This window comes from Nicotiana tabacum, chromosome 18 (genome assembly GCF_000715075.1).
Source record: "Nicotiana tabacum cultivar K326 chromosome 18, ASM71507v2, whole genome shotgun sequence".
Taxonomy (NCBI): Eukaryota; Viridiplantae; Streptophyta; class Magnoliopsida; order Solanales; family Solanaceae; genus Nicotiana; species Nicotiana tabacum.
The window spans coordinates 127,870,065-127,884,969 of NC_134097.1; the positions used below are offsets into that span (position 1 = coordinate 127,870,065).

General features: G+C 37.2%; 1 pseudogene; it reads left to right on the top strand.

The window, feature by feature from the left end:
- Positions 1–434: 434 nt before the first annotated feature.
- Positions 435–12,680, top strand: LOC107814913 (4-hydroxy-3-methylbut-2-en-1-yl diphosphate synthase (ferredoxin), chloroplastic-like; annotated as a pseudogene).
- Positions 12,681–14,905: the final 2,225 nt, after the last annotated feature.

Below are 14,905 nucleotides of genomic sequence, written 5' to 3' on the forward strand. Positions count from 1 at the left end.
TTCGTTTTAGCTTTATTTGGCCTCCGGAAAATTGCGTTGAATTCGTATCGACGCAAGGAATCTAATGAAATGATCAAAACACACCGAAGATCACGTTTTCGAAAAACGTAAATCCGGGTTGAAATTTTCAGTGTTCCAATATTTCTCGATGAACACAGAATCGAGGGCTCTGATACCACTTGTTGTGATTCTCAGATCAATATGAAGATTATTTGGGAGGAAAAACAACTCTATTTCACAAGAATAGAATTACAGAGAATTTACACCAAGAATTTCTCTCTACAAAAAAAAACCTCACCAAACTCTCTTTTTGTTCTCACAATCTCTTCCTGGATTGTATTTCAATCTCTCTGGATTGATATTTCTGTGTAAAACATAAGGCTCTATTTATAGCCTTAAAGAAGGTGGTTGGTGGTTGAATTCTTCATTCAACAATGGAGGCTTCAACAATGGTGGCTTCTAGAATGGATTGGTGGCTTCAACAATGGTGGGCATCTAGAATTGTTAGTTGGCAGCAGCTGAACTTATCAGTTGTTATTGTTGTTATGCTAAGACGGACAATGTTAAACAAGAATTGCTTCTCAAGCTGATGCTGGGTCTATAATCATCCTATATTGGAAACTGTGCCAGCTCATTATTCGCATTTAGCAAGAAATTTTCCCTTTTATTAAGGAGCATATTCTTGGATAATCTACCTCTTTACAGAGTTCAATCCATTTTTGATTTGAAATTGTTTAGGTTTTTACACCATTGGTGGAAAAATGTAAAAAGTACGGTCGTGCAATATGTATTGGAACTAACCACGGGAGCCTTTCAGATCGAATTATGAGCTATTATAGGGACTCACCTAGGGGAATGGTGAGCAGTAACTGAATTGCTTATCTAGAATACTCTGTTCTAGTCATTGTTGTTGTATTCTTTAATTACTTTGTATCATCTAAATGTGGTAACAAGTTGAATCAGCATTTGAGTTTGCAAGAATTTGTCGAAAGTTGGACTTCCACAATTTCGTCTTCTCAATGAAAGCTAGCAATCCAGTAGTTATGGTCCTGGCGTATCGCCTTCTTGTAGCTGAGATGTATGTTCAAGGATGGAATTATCCTTTACACTTGGGAGTTACTGAAGCTGGTGAAGGTGAGGACGGAAGGATGAAGTCTGCAATCGGTATTGGCACACTTCTTCAGGTACACTTTTAGACTTCCTGATGAACAACAGTAAAAGTTGTGCATCTTGTTGAAAGTAATATCTTTATTCCTTTTGCGTCCAGCTTCATTTATATGAGTTCTCTAGATATACCAGATATGTTGTACTCGCTAATACATATTCATTCATTCAAGCAATAGGGTATTTAGTATTTACTGTCAGAAAATGAAACAAAGCAAGAATATATTTGTTAAATTATGATAATAAGAAGACATAATTAAGCTAAAAGCTATAATCTGCTCAATCAGAGCGAGTTCTCAAGTGACAGAAAATACTAGTGATTTATCACATTTGGAATTTTAAAAACTAAATTGTGTTTATGCGAGCAAATTACTACGATAAGGTAGTCTATTCTCATACATGTTCCTCATTTGTGTGGCTTTATCATCATAAATGTATTGCTCGACTTTCTAAAGAAGAAAATTTTCTATTGATGCAGGATGGCCTGGGTGATACAATAAGGGTTTCCCTAATGAACCTCCAGAGGAGGAGATAGATCCCTGTCGACGGTTGGCAAACCTTGGAAAGAGAGCAGTTGAGCTTCAACAAGGAGTGGTACATGATTGCTTATAAATGTGCTCTAGGACCTTAAGGTTTGACAGTGTAGTAAAATTTCTGCTTCCTTTATCAGGCCCCTTTTGAAGAAAAGAACAGACGTTATTTTGACTTTCAACGTAGGTCAGGGGAATTGCAAGCTCAAAAGGAGGTCAGTTAAAAAACTTGAGCAGATCTGCTATATGAGGGTTCATTTTGTGAAGCAAACAAATGTTTTGATTTTTGTAACAGGGTGATGAAGTAGACTACAGAGGCGTGTTGCATCGAGATGGTTTTGTTCTCATGTCTGTTTCTTTGGATCAATTGAAGGTATCTAGCACTTCTCTAAGATAACTTGTTATATATGATTCTACTAATCGATTTTATTATATGCTAATTTTTTGTGAATTTTCTAGCCACAGTTGTTTTCTTTATATTATCTTCCCTAAAAAATAGCCTTGTCTTTTGGTTTTGCAGACCCCTGAACTTCTATACAGATCATTAGCGGCAAAGCTTGTCGTGGGCATGCCATTTAAGGTCTAACTCTAGAACTAATTCTTCTCCTTTGTTTGTGTGCCGTCTTTGTGCTAAATTATAATCAGTGGTTTTGCAGGATCTGGCAACTGTGGACTCAATCCTGTTGAGGGAACTTCCACCAGTAGATGATAAAGATTCTGTGAGGACCCTTGTGTTTTCTATGTAGTAATTTAAGTATCTAAGTTTTATCTTCATGATGCTTGGACGAATATGTTAAAATTTAGCATTTCTAGTGCAGATTATTTTGCTCGATCCCTTTTGTTTATGGAAACTTTGAGAATGACTTGATTGTGTCTTTGCAAAATGAACAACGTCTGGCTCTCAAAAGACTGGTTGACATAAGCATGGGAGTCATTACTCCTTTGTCAGAGCAATTGACAAAGCAGTTACCCAATGCAAGAAGGAGTTATTGGTGACTCTGAAGGAGTTATCTGGTGGTGCTCAAAAGCTTCTTCCAGAAGGTGTGATAATCATAATAGTTTTTTAAGTTCTTTGAATTAATTATATTCCAAAAGTTTAGTAATCCGGCTAGACTGGAACCTCCTTCAGGTACACGATTGGTTGTGTCTGTGCGTGGTGATGAATCAAAAGATGAATTGGACATCCTAAAGAGCACTGATGTTACTATGAAACAAAGTTGAAGATGTGGAATTTTGCCAAGGTGGAGATTTGTTGATTGTCAAAAGTCCCACATCGGTGGGTGACAATTTGGGTTTGGGAATTTTTCCCTATAAAAGGAGGCCTAATGTTTAGGATTTAAATACACCTCTCATTTGCCTTCTTATCTTCTTAAGGCATTTGTATCTTCTCCCTTTAGTATTATTTCACTTGTATTTTGGAGTGGAATAAAATATTGGTTGTGTCCGAGGAAGTAGGCAAAATTAGCTGAACCTCATAAATTTTGGTGTTCCTTTTATTGTTGCTTTATTGTCTTATTTATTATTTGGTGGTTGTCATAATTTTTGGTATAGTAGTTATGACTTATTCACACAATATACATTTGGCTTCCGCAACAATTCGTATCAGAGCCAAGGTACTGTCTAAGTATGCTATGTGGTTGCAGCGTAGTCTGATCTTCCACATCAGAAAAGATTTATTTTGATAACTGAGTCAAGGTTCTGTCTGAGTATGCTCTGTGGTTGTAGCTTAGTCTGACCTTCCACACCAGAAAGGAAATAATCTTGATTTGTGTCGCCAGCTATTAAATAATATTTGTGTCAAAGATGGGAGACAATAAACAAGAAGAATCTACATCAAGTGTCAACAATACTTCATCATTGGCATCTTCGCTTATGACAAGAATTGTGTCAAATGCAAAATTTGCGGTAGAAATTTTTGACGGGTCAGGTATTTTGGTATATGGCAAGGCGAGGTTCTAGACATCCTTTTTCAACAAGGGCTAGATCTTGCCATTGAAGAAAAAAGACCAGATGTTATTGGAGAAGAAGATTGGAGAATTATCAACTGTGTTGCTTGCGGTATCATTCGATCCTACCTTGTTAGAGAGCAGAAATATCAATACACAAAGGAAACTTCTGCAAGTAAATTATGGAAAGCACTGGAGGATAATTTTTTGAAGAAAAACAGTCAAAATAAATTGTACATGAAGAAGAGACTGTTTTGCTTCACATATGTTCCCGGTACCACGATCAATGAACATATCACCAGTTTCAATAAGTTGGTCACAGATTTGCAAAATATGGATGCAACTTTTGATGATGGTGACTTGGCCTTGATGTTGTTGGGGTCACTTCCTAATGAGTACGAGCACCTTGAAACTACTCTACTCCATGGAAATGACGAACTTTCTCTCAAAGAAGTTTGTTCGGCTTTGTACAGCTATGAACAAAGAAAAGGAGAAAAACAGAAGGGCGGAGAAGGAGAAGCACTGGTTGTGAGGGGTCGTCCTCAAATTCAAACGAGGACAAAGAAAGGAAGATCCAAGTCAAGATTTAGACCCAGCAAAGATGAATGTGCCTTTTGTCGAGAAAAGGGACACTGGAAGAAAGACTGTCCGAAGTTGAAGAATAAGGCCAAACATAATAATGAAAAGGCCATTATGGATTCAAATGTAGCTGATGATGATGATTCAGACTTCTCATTAGTTACAACAGAGCCATCAACATTATCAGACATATGGTTGATGGACTCGACTTGTAGCTATCATATGTGTCCCAACAGGGACTGGTTCGTGGATTTTCAAGAAGGAAAATATGGAGTCGTCCACACAGCGGATAACAACCCTCTTACCTCATATGGCATTGGTTCAATACGATTAAGGAACCATGATGGAATGATCAGAACATTAATGTGACGACCCGACCCGTCGTCTCATGAGTTACTGCCCCGTTTTCCCCATTTCCTATTTCTTTATGCTTCATTATCAGTGCTGGGTGTGAACGAGTTGATTTGGATTGATTTTAGTAGGAAATGAGACACTTAGTCTCTTTAAGGAAGGTTTGTTTTGGAAAAGTCAACCGGAGGTTGACTTATGTGTTAGAGGGCTCGGATTTGAATCCCGATAATTCGGTTAGCTTCGTTAGGTGATTCGGGATATGTGTGCAAAATTTCAGGTCATTCGGACGTGGTTTGATTGGGTTTTTGACGCGAAACATGAGTTAATTGTTTAACGAGCGAAATGGGTATTGAACTGAGCAAATGAGCTCCGAATTGAGTTTCGACTGAAGGGCTATATTCGTATTATTATTTGTGACTCATAGGAATAAGAATCATCGAATTCCGAGGTCCCAGGCCCGAGAAATGAATTTTTGAGTAAAATTGCTTTCTGAAAAAATATCTAAGGAAAATGGAAATGAAATTTGATTAGAAAGTGATGGTATCGGGCCCGTATTTTGGTTCCGGCGCCCAGTACAGGTCTTAAATATGGTTTAAGCACTTTTTGTAAAGTTTGGTTGAAAATGGACGTCATTTGACGTGATTCGGACTCAAAATGGAAAATTTGATGTTTTATGAAATTTGAAGGAATTCTTGGATTTTAAAGTTTAATTCGTGGTATATGACGTTATTTTGGCGATTTGATCGCACGGTTAAGTTTGTATTGTATTTTGAGACATGTTGGTATAATTGGTTAAGGTCCCGAGGGCCTAGGGTGGATTTCAGAAGGTTAACAGAATGGAAATCAGATAAAAGGATTGTTGGAATTTTCTGCTGCAAAAGTTGTCTTGGACAGCAACTGTGCAATCGTGGAGCCTATTTCGAAAGTTTATATCTCAAAATATATAAGGAATCTGTAAATTTACAAAACATGAAAGTTGTACCTCTTGTATCCTAGTTTCGATAAAGCTAAACCATTAATTATTCCGACATATATATAGAAAGTTATGATCGATTGAATAAGGGTTGGTAAAGCTGTTTTGAAATTTTCCAGAAATGTTTGATGCAAGGGGGCTACTTTGGAAGCTTATACCTCTAAATCCATAAGGAATCTCAAAATTTGCAAAACATGAAAGTTGTAGCCCTTGCATTCTAGTTTCCAGAAAGTTAAACCATTCATCATTCCGATATTTATACAGAAAGGTATGACAGATGTAGTGAAGGCTGGGACTGCCTTTTGTTTTGGCTGGAAATAAGAAATGCGACTTGCCTGGAAAACAGCTTATATTCGGTAATTAGCCATTTTTATTCATTTGTGACGATTGTAGAGCTTGGGAAAAGCGATTTTCAACAGATTTTTCAAGGGAAACATTTGGGGTAAGTGTTCTATATCCGAAAGTGATTATATTTCATAAATACATAGTTATATTCATCGTTTAATTCAGATTTAAATGGAAGAAATTGAAATTTTTGCAAATTTTTCAAAAATGAAAAATTAAGATTTGGAGGTCGAGTTGTTGTCGGAATTTGATAATTTTGGTATGGTTGAACTCGTATCGGAATGGGTTGTCGGATTTTATGAGTTTCGCCGGATTCCGAGACGTGGGCCCCACGGGCGAATTTTGAGTGTAATTTCGGATTTTTGATGGAAAATGTAGAATTCCATATGGAATTAATTCCTATAATTTTTATTAACTGAATCGAATCGTTATGGCTAGATTCGAGGCATTCAGAGGTCAATAAGGGGCAAAGGCATCGCGAGCTAGAGAATTAGCCGGTTCGAGGTGAGTAATTGATGTAAATGATGTCCTGAGGGTTTGAAACCCCGAAATTTTACATTGTAACGCTATATTGAGGTAACTTGCACGCCGGATAACGGGCGTGGGGTAGAACACCATTGGGGATTGTGACTTGATCCGTCCCGAGAGAGGTTTGTACCGTGTTTTCTACTTGAACTAAATTGAGAATCATCCTTACTTAGATTTAATTGTTACATTTGGGCTTCTTGCCAATTATTTGAATCCTTCAGGGATTGATATCACTGCTTTCGCATATTTTGCATATCATTTGACCTCAGTCCAAGGTTTTAAATACTGTTTTGCAAACTCAACCATCTTTCTAAGATTTAAAAAACTTAAATGATATTTCTAAATGATATTTCGGGCTGAGAATTACTGTTTTACAAATGCCCAAGTGGCTTGTGATGGTTTCTGGACTGAGCATGGATCGGGCTGCGCGCCGCAGCAGTATTACATTGATATTGAGGCCGAGAGTCTGGTTAAGTACATTGATATTGAGGTCGAGAGCCTGGTTGATTATACTGAGATTGATATGAGGCCGAGGGCTTAGATTTGATGCCTCGAGATGGCTTGATATTGCGCTTGGGCTGTAGGAGCCCCTCCGGAGTCTGTACACACCCCCAGTGAGCGCCGTCGACGATAAATAAATGGATGGCTCGGGCTGCACGCCGCAGTGGGTACTAGAGTGTACCATCATATGCATTGCATTGCACTCATGCATTTGTTTTTATCGGTTATACCTATCTCAGTATTTGGTACTCTGATTTAATTGACTTGTTGCTTCACTATTTGTTGTTCTAAACTGCCAGTTATAGTTTACTTGGTATTCTTTTCATGATTTCTTATTCTCAGCCTTTATTTATGCTTATTACTCACTGGGTCGGAGTACTCACATTACTCCTTGCACCTTGCGTGCAGATCCAGGTACACCACAGGCTGAGTGAGGATTTGTTTAGCTGAACAACAGTACCCGGGAGTATTGAGGTAGCTGCATGGCATTCGCAGCCTTGATCTCTCCCCTCTATCTCTATCTTTTATTCCGAATTTTTCCTAGACAGACTTGTAATAGGTGGATATTCTGTATTAGAGGCTCATATTCGTGACACCGGATTCTATTGGGCTATGGTGTGGTATTTTAATTGAACTTCCGCAGATTTTATTATTAATTATACACTTGTATGTAATGACTTAGTAAATTCTCTGTGATATTTATCTATAATCTGAATAAGAATTTGGGATAATGTTGTTGAATGGTCGGGCTTTCCTAGCAGTGTGTTGGGCGCCATCATGACGGGGGTTGGGGTCGTGACAATTAATAGATGTTCGATATGTACCATGTTTGAAGAAAAATCTCATCTCTATGGGAGCCCTAGAATCAAAAGGGTTCAAAATCATTGCAGAAAATGGAGTGATGAGAGTATGCTCCGGTGCACTAGTGGTAATGAAGACCAATCGGAAGAACAATAACATGTACCGTTATCACGGTAGTACAGTTATTGGGACAACGATAGTAACATCCAGTGACGAAAAAAAGGCAGAAGCAACCAGGCTATGGGACATGCTGGAGGAAAATCCTTGAAAACTTTATCAGATCAAGGATTGTTAAAAGGAGTAAAGACTTGCAACTTGGAGTTTTGCGAGCATTGTGTCAAAGGAAAACAGACAAGGGTTAAATTTAGTACAACGATCCATAATACTAAAGGTATTTTGGATTATGTACACTCTGATGTTTGGGGTCCTTCCAAAAACACCTTCATTGGGTGGTAAGCACTATTTTGTAACTATTGTTGATGATTTTTCCTGAAGAGTGTGGGTATATACAATGAATAGCAAAGATGAAGTGTTGGGAATTTTTCTCAAATGGAAGACGATGGTGGAGAATCAAACAGGCAGGAGGATCAAGTGTATTGGCACGGACAATGGAGGTGAATACAAAAATGATCATTTCAATAAGGTCTGTGAAAATAATGGCATCGTCCGACACTTCACTGTCAGACATACACCACAACAGAATGGAGTGGCAGAACGTATGAACCGGACCTTGCTGGAGAAGGTACGGTGTATGTTGTCCAATGCTGGCTTGGGCAAAGAATTTTGGGCTGAGGCAGTTACATATGCATGCCACCTCATTAATCGTCTACCATCTGCTGCTATTGATGGCAAGACACCATTTGAAAAATGGTATGGAAAGCCTGTTGTAGATTATGACTCTTTGCACGTATTTGGTTCAACTGCATATTATCATGTGACAAAGTCAAAATTGGATCCAAGGGCAAAGAAGGCTATTTTTATGGGGATTACTTTTGGAGTCAAAGGATATCGCTTATGGTGTCTTATGACAAAGAAAGTAATATTCAGCAAGGATGTTACCTTTGATGAATCTGCTATGGTAAATAAGGTAACAGAAAATACCAAACAAAATGAGGGTGCTTCTAAGCAGGTGGAGTTGAGGGAAAATTTATTTTTCCTACACAAGAAGCAGAGGAGGAAACAAATGAAGATTATCCTCTGGAAGAAGAGCCAGTAGAGAGGGAGATTCCAACTCAGAAACCTCAACAACAATTTGAATCAATAGCAACCAGCAGGCCAAAAAGGACAATAACAAAACTTGTTCGTCTTATAGAGACGATTGCTTGTGCCGCCTCAATTGTAGCTGATGATGTTCCTACCACTTATAAAGATGCAGTCCAAAGTTCAGAAGAAGATAAGTGGAGGATTTCCATGAATGATGAAATAGAATCCCTTCATCAGAATCATACATGGATATTGGCCAATCTCCCGAAGGGAAAGAAAGCAATTGGGTGCAATGGGGTATTTGCAAAGAAAGAAGGATTTCCTAACTAAGAAGATGTTCGCTACAAAGCAAGATTGGTGGCCAAAGGATATGCTCAAAAGAAGGGAATTGATTACAATGAAGTGTTTTCTCCAGTTGTAAAACATTCCTCCATTAGAATTATGTTGGCTTTGGTAGCACAGTTGGATTTGGAACTAGTTCAGATGGATGTAAAAACTGCGTTTTTACATGGAAACTTGGAGGATGAAATCTACATGACTCAGCCAGAAGGATTCAAAGTTGCTAGAAAAGAAAATATGGTGTGCAAACTTGAAAAAGCGTTGTACGGATTGAAACAATCTTCTAGACAATGGTACAAGCGATTTGACAAGTTTATGTTGCGGCAAGGGTACAAGAGAAGCAAATACGATCATTGTGTGTATTTGTGCAAGCTTAAAGATGGTTCCTTTATATATCTTCTCCTATATGTTGATGATATGTTGATAGCTTCCAAGAATTCGGAAGAAATTGATAAGTTGAAGACTCAACTGAAGAAGGAGTTCGAGATGAAGGATCTGGGTGAGGCAAGGAAAATTCTTGGCATAGAGATAATAAGAGATAGATGTTCAAAGAAACTCTGTTTATCTCACAAAGAATATTTGAAGAGAGTACTGCAACGTTTTGGCATAGATGAGAAGACTAAGCCGGTTAGTACTCCACTTGCTCCCCATTTTAAGCTAAGTACTACTATGTCGCCAAAAGATGAAGCTGAACAGGAGTATATGTCAAGGGTACCATATGCAAATGTTGTTGGTAGCTTGATGTATGCAATGGTCTGTACGAGACCGGACATTTCACAAGCTGTTGGAGTTATTAGCAGATATATGCATAATCCAGGAAAGGAGCATTGGCAAGCTGTGAAGTGGATTCTACGGTATATTCACAATACTGTAGATGTTGGGTTAGTTTTTGAGCAGGAAGACAATCAGTCTGTAGTTGGATATTGTGACTCAGATTTTGCGGGTGATCTGGACAAACGAAGATCAACTACTGGTTATGTGTTTACTTTTGCAAAGGCGTCAGTTAGTTGGAAGTCTACTTTATAGTTAACAGTTGCTTTGTCTACAACAGAGGCGGAGTACATGGCTATTACAGAGGCTGTGAAAGAGGCAATTTGGCTTCAGGGGTTGCTAAAAGAGCTTGGTGTTGAACAAAAAAGTATCACAATTTTTGTGATAGTCAAAGTGCTATACAATTAGCGAAGAACCAAGTTTATCATGCAAGGACGAAGCACATTGATGTTCGGTATCATTTCGTATGAGAAATCATAGAAGAAGGTGGAGTCACGGTGAAAAATATTCATACTACACAGAATCCTGCTGATATGCTGACAAAAGTGGTGAATGCGGTCAAGTTTCAACATTGTTTGGATTTGATCAACATTGTTGAACACTGAAGATTGAAGATGAAGACACAACCAAAATTTGTTATTGCGAGAAAGTTGAAGTTGTGGAATTTTGCCAAGGTGAAGATTTGTTGATTGTCAAAAGTCCCACATCGGTGGGTGACAATTTGGGTTTGGGAAATTTTCCCTATAAAAGAAGGCCTAATGTTTAGGATTTAAATACACCTCTCATTTGCCTTCTTATCTTCTTAAGGCATTTGTATCTTCTCTCTTTAGTATTATTTCACTTGTATTTTGGAGTTGAATAAAATATTGGTTGTGTCCGAGGAAGTAGGCAAAATTCTGGTGTTCCTTTTATTGTTGCTTTATTGTCTTATTTATTATTTGGTGGCTGTCATAATTTTTGGTATAGTAATTGTGACTTATTCACACTATATACATTTGGCTTCCGCAACAGTCAAAGTTGCTACCAGTTAGTCTTGACGGCTTAATCAATATGACATACGTGCACTTACATATCTCACTTGTATAAACTTTCTTAAACGCAGACATTACGAGAGGAAACATACTTGGCTGCTGCATTTTCATGTCTCTAATTTTTTGACTCTAATAACCTGAAAATATCATCTGTTGCAGGCTTTTTGAGTATCTCTCTGAGAATTCATTGAACTTCCCAGTGATTCATCACATACACTTTCCCAATGATACCCACAGGTATAGTAAATCAGACTTCACTTACCTAAAATCTGACATGTGGAGGTTATGTAGAATTTAGCTTATGAAAATTTCAATATGACAGGGATGATTTAGTGATTGGTGCTGGGGCAAATGCTGGGGCTCTCTTGGTAGATGGGCTCGGAGATGGTATTCTGTTGGAAGCTCCAGATCAGGATTTTGATTTCCTCAGAAATACATCTTTCAATTTGCTTCAAGGTTGCAGAATGCGGAATACAAAAACGGTAATGAAAGTGAATGGATAAAGCAAGAATCTGAACTAATTCATAGTAACATGATTTCTTTCCATATTATGTGTATCCCTTTCAGGAGTACGTATCATGCCCATCGTGTGGCAGAACTTTATTTGATCTTCAAGAGATAAGTGCTCAAATAAGGGAGAAGACGTCACACTTGCCCGGTGTTTCAGTAATTACACGACCCTAATGCTTACTGTCATTGAATTTCTTAAATTTCTATCTGTAAAAATGGTTTGTGTTGTGTCGTTAATTTCCTTTTCAGATTGCCATCATGGGCTGCATTGTGAATGGACCTGGGGAGATGGCTGATGCGGACTTTGGATATGTTGGTGGTGCTCCTGGGAAGATTGACCTTTACGTCGGCAAGGTACCAAGCTTTGATTTTCCTTATTTTATTAATGCTCTTCACAACTAAGAACTTCCTCGCTAGTTACCAAGTAAGACGCGTCTGGCTTGCCCTATTCACTATATAATGTCAACTGAAAGAAAATTTAAGACAAAATGTCACTTGAAGTACAAAAAGTGCGAGTGGACAATGCCTCTTCAGCCAACATACTGGCCTAAAAGATAATCAAAACTAGATGCGCATATGCTACATGGTTGTTGTTATCTCTCAACTGAAAATGCCAAGATAGCACAGCTTGTAGTCCTTCAAGCGTACGCAATTTGCTCAAAAAACAGCTAAAGAAAATGAAGTTATACATGTAATTTTTCTGAAAGGAGTACCAATTTGTCTCATATAATTCCTTAAAACACACTGGTAGTGTCTTCAGTAGCAAGAAGCAAAACAAATCTTTGAGCCATTGGAATACAATATAAAGAACTGCTAGCTTTCAAATTTTGTAATACTTTTAACTAATATGTTTCAGTTACTGGTGAACGAAATTTCTATCAGGCGGTGGTAAAACGCGGTATTCAAATGGAGCATGCAACAGATGCCTTGATCCAGCTAATTAAAGATAACGGCTGCTGGGTGGATCCTCCGGCTGCGGAGTAAGATCAACTGGAAGAGTTAACAGATGGAACTGGGAGGGAGGTCTAGATACAGTTGCATTGTAAATGCAGATTCTAGCACCTGATAATAATACAGCATTAGCCAACTCCAGAGAGCTACCATTTCCAAGCAGCTGAGATGTAGCTTTTATGTTGTTGTAGAATCAGGTACATGCATGCAAATGCAGAACATGATTATTCATGTATTAATCAATTCAAGTTCCAAGTCCCATTCTTGGGAATCTAGTAATAGGCTATATCGTTGTTCATTGATGACCAATCTACATAGTGAGGCTAGCCTGATGCACGAAGCATCCCGCATTCACAAAGGGTCCGGGGAAGGACCGCACCTAAGGGTATGTTGTAGACATCCTATCCTAATGCAAGCATTAGTGGTTACTTTCATGGTTCGAACCCGTGACCTATAGGTTATATGGCAGCAACTTTTGTTGTTGCTTCAAGGCTCCTCTTCAACCAATCTGCACAGGATGGATAACAAATTAGTTTAAGTTTTATTCGCAGACAATGTAGAGTATATATACACAATCAGCTAGAGTGAGTGTCTATGCCAATCATGACTAGCTTGGACAATATGGTAGTTAAACATGTTGTAATTGGTCAGTTACATTAATATGCAAATATCTTATATCGTCGTGGATAAACTTATGTTTATATGGAAAAAAAATTATCAACTGTTCTTAGTTTTCATTTTTTAAAAGCAAATTTTCCGGTGGGTTGCACAGTATGAATATTTAATCTTGTAAACACAAGTCAATTAATTTTTCACACAATTTTTGTAAAAGTTAATTTCTTTAAATCATTTATTGTGATAAGTAAATAAAATATTCAACGATATCCAAAAATGATGTGCTAAATAAAAATGATAAACTTCAACGAAAACGATGAGAGATAGCAAGTACACGATTAAGTATTGGAATTAGCTAATTAGGGCAATCCCTTTGTGTAAGATTTACTACTACTCATTATGTGCACACTTCTCTCTTTCTTTTTGATTAAGCATTAGAAAGATATTGCATGTTAAGTAAAGATCAACATCCTCTAATTAGTGTATACATACATTATATGAGATTTAAACATTAAGAAATCTACTTTTAACTGCACCACTCTTCCTTCATATCTGAGTTGGCTCAAACAAAAAATTCAATATAGACAAAACTGTGATGCCTATTCGATTCACATGCTTATTAATTATACTTTGGCCCATGTTAATTACATATATATAATGATCTGCCTGCTTGACAAATGGCAACTGTCAATAAGGCACTTGGTATTTAACCTGGAACAAATCTGTACGGGAAACTTCTTTCTGAATCTATATCAGGTTTAGGCAAGTTAGAGGGATTATAAAATAAAATACTTAAGAATGAAGATTTTAGAAACCGGGGAGGAGCGAAGCTAGAATGCGGATTCGGTAGAACTTAATAGTTTTTGTTCAAACTTGCATTAAAACATTCATTAAATATGAAATTTAGAACCTAATTAACTTGTAATCTTAAATATACCATAATATTTGTCTAATTGTAGACAGTGTCGGAGGCAGGATCGTCACCAAGGGGGTTTCAAAGGGATTCAGAACTTAATATATAGAGATAAAAAATAGATTTTGCCTTATATATACAGCGTAATTTTTCGGCGAAGGGGGTTCGGGTCCGTCCCCTAAATCCGCCCCTGACTATAGAAGCTTTTTATTAAGGATCAAATAAAATTTTAAATTAAATTATTTTCACATAATAGGAAATGAGGTCATGGATTGGAACATAAACAAAATCGACAATATCGGAGGGAGTATATAAAGAGAGTCAAAATTTGGTCAAAGAATTAAAGTTCAAATTTTCAACTTTCCCCAACAAACGCCTTCAATAAACCAGAAGAATACGTTAAAAGTTACCTAACGAGCTCAATTCAACTGTTCCTTTATTCTAGTAGTAGTGTTTGTCTTCCTTAGAAGAATGACGATTCCCTTACTCCTTTTAAATATACCATTGTATTAAACAGGGATTAGAAAAAATAAGCTTTATGATTCATGATTCAAAAATAGTAAAATTGAATTGTATGTAATAGTGACGGCACAAAGCACAAATAATCTTCTATCTATCTATCTATCTATATTATTATAAAAGCACGAATAATTTATGCTAAATGTTGAACGACTAAAATATCCATTAAATATTGATCGACTTTTAAAACTTTAAAAATTTATATAATTTAAGGATATAATTGTAAATTATTTAACGTTAGAATTATTTTCCGATTTAAACTACACTATACGCCGATCTTATAGCTGAAGTCTCTTACAAGTAACCATCGCAATGAGATTAAAGCCTTTCTTATT